General features: G+C 45.0%; 1 protein-coding gene across 1 annotated transcript in view; it reads left to right on the top strand.

The window, feature by feature from the left end:
• EML2 (echinoderm microtubule associated protein like 2) overlaps positions 1-2,856 on the top strand; it is a 50,404-nt gene that overhangs the window by 44,304 nt on the left and 3,244 nt on the right.

The following is a 2,856-nucleotide window of genomic DNA, read 5'->3' as shown; positions in this document are numbered from 1 at the left end:
CTTCAATACAGACACATTTATGATAGCAAGCTATGTTTGTTTCCCAGGTCTGACATTACAATTTATCATAAACTTTAAACAACATGAATTTATTTTTTCACATTTTTAGGGGCCAGAATTCTGAAATCAAGGTGTTCAGGTTCTAGGAAGAAAATCCTTCTATTAATAGATCAAATTGTGGTCCCAAAAATATGTGCTGCAAACTCTAGTCTTTACTAATAATCTCATTTGAGAATATATTGTCTTTGCTATATAATATTTTATTATTATTTTTAGTGCGTGTACTGTCAAATCGGATCTGACTGGTACAGAGGGGATTATTGTCCCTCCTCCAGCCGAGCATCTGGTGGATTTGAACTGCATGCCTCTGGGATTGCAGTGCAGCTTCTTGCCACTAGGCCACCAGAGCTCCCTAACAAATATTTATTAAGTACCTTCTGGGTGCAGGAGAGGCAGCATTTGGGGTTACTGGCCTCATGGAGCTGGCATTGTAAGATGCTATATCGTTGATAAGGAGGCTCTGATGGCGTAATGGTAAGGAATTGTGCTGCCAATTCAAAGACACGTGGTTCAAATCCACCAGCTGCTCCGTGGGAGAAAACTGGGCCATCTCCTCCTATGCAATTTACCGCTGTAGTGTGGGCTATGAGTCTGTCTGCTTTGACGGAATGTAACAGCTTCTATATTTTGCTAGGTGCCTTCAGGTCAACTCTGTCTCTCAAGCTGTCACCTGGACAGCAGATCTAAGCTTTGTCCTTTCCCGAACCATCCTCACCCTCCCCACCGTGTTATAATCACAGGGTCAGTACATCTCACCCCTAACCGACGCAGGTCTCATGATTTCTGGTTTGATGCCCCCATACTTCCTCTGTGGTTCTAGATTGAGATCAGAGTCTTGAGGTCACAGACTTCAGCGCTTCAGGGTGAAGAGAATGGGCAGCTCAGTCTAGGGCCACAGCTGCTCCTGACAGCCCGCCTGGTGGTGACACTAGGTTTTCAGAACAGTTAAAGCGCTGGATTGTCGCATTTTTAAATAGCAACAAATAGCTTTGCATTTATTAATAACAATTAGATTTCTAAAAGCATTATGGGTCATATGCTACGTTCATATAGAGAACCTGTGTCTAGGATAGAACTAAGGAGCCCTCGTGGCGTAGTGCACTATGAGTTGGGCCATTAATGGAAAGATTGGCAGTTCAAATCCACCAGCTGCTCCGTAAGAGACAGATGGGCACTCTCCTCCCGCAAAGATTTTCCATCACAGAACCCAGTGGAGGATCACCGAATTGGAACAGAGTCAACATCAGTGGCTTGGGCTTGGCTTTAGATAGAACCACATGTTCATTGTTGTTGTTGTTGTTGTTGTTATGTGCCGTCGAGTCGCTTGCGACTCATAGCGACCCTATGTACAACAGCCCTAAACTCCGCTCTGTCCTGTGCCAATCGCTCTGTCTCTGACACTCCCATCCCAATTACCCCAGTCACTGAATCCATCCACCTCATAGAGGGCCATCCTCTCCTGCACTGTCCCTCCACCCTCCCAAGCATGATGTCCTTCTCCAAGGACCGGTCTCTCCTCACAACAGACATGTTCATTATGCTACAAAAAATTTTTTTATGTACAACCACAATGAATAACACTGTTGTGTCCTAAACCCATTCATTATATTGACTCCCATGTTGAATTATTATCTACCTTGGCATGCTTGTTTCTTCTTTCTCTTTTGATCATGTTCGTAACCAATTGGGCTGCTAACCAAAAGGTCAGTGGTTCAAATTTGTCAGCTGCTCTGAGGGATAAAGATGAGCAGTCTCAGGGAGCTCTGGTGGCCTAGTGGCAAGAAGCTGCAGTGTGATCCCAGAGGTACACGGTTCGAATCCACCAGATGCTCTGCTGGAGAAGGCGGGGCAACCTCTTCCTGTACCAGTCAGATATTATTTGGTGGAACACAACCAAAAATAATTTAAAAAAAAAAAGATCAGAGAACTATCCTAAAATATAAAAAAAATGATAAGCAGTCTCCTCCTGTGGCAGTTTGCAGCCTCTGGAACCCTGTGGAGGATTGGTATTGACTTGAAGCCAGAGGGCTGAGTAAATCTTGGACATGAATGCTGTTGTTTGGTGTTGTGTACCATTGAAGTGAAACTAACTCCTAGCTGACTCCAGCGGGTTTTCAGAGGTGGTTAATAATGTGGGAGGAGATTGCCCATATATCTCCAGCACAGCAGCTGGTGGATTCAAACCGTGTGCCCTTGTGATAGCAGCTTTCTACCAAGACCTATCGAACTCTCTATATAAGCTCCTTCTGTCGGTGTAGACAGAATATATTGGCAGCAGGAGTGGCATCCGCTTCCATAAATAGTTTGCCTCTGGAAACCCTGTGATTCTGGAGAAAGGATGAAAGTCACGCAAGTGTCGAGGACTTTCATTCATAGGATCGCTATGAGTCGCCTACGACTTGACGGCACTTAACAACAACAAGACAGAATATATGTAACAGAACACACGGTAACTTGGTCATGTCTATATGGACAACTCAGTGACACTGATGATGTCCTTCACGTTGTACAGTCGTTCTTGCTAACTTTTTCCAAATCGTTCCACCGCCATTAATATGAACTCACTGCCCTAAGCAATCACTCCCCCTTTCCTCCTTCCTCCCACTCGTGGTTGTCGTTGTTAAGTGCCATCGAGTTGACTCCAAAACTCACAACAGCTCTGTGTATAACAGAGCAGTCAAAACCAAACCAAACCCACTGACATAGAGCTGTTTTCAACTCCTCACAACCCTTCGGTCAACTTCTGAGGCTCTGACTCTTCATAGGAGGAGACTCCTTGTCTCCCCTCCCCTCCCC

This window comes from Elephantulus edwardii, unplaced genomic scaffold, assembly GCF_000299155.1.
Source record: "Elephantulus edwardii isolate Elephantulus edwardi_28Jun2011 unplaced genomic scaffold, EleEdw1.0 scaffold00315, whole genome shotgun sequence".
Lineage (NCBI taxonomy): Eukaryota > Metazoa > Chordata > Mammalia > Macroscelidea > Macroscelididae > Elephantulus > Elephantulus edwardii.
Note: the sequence above shows the minus strand (reverse complement) of the source record. Positions and strands in the feature narration are given on the sequence as shown.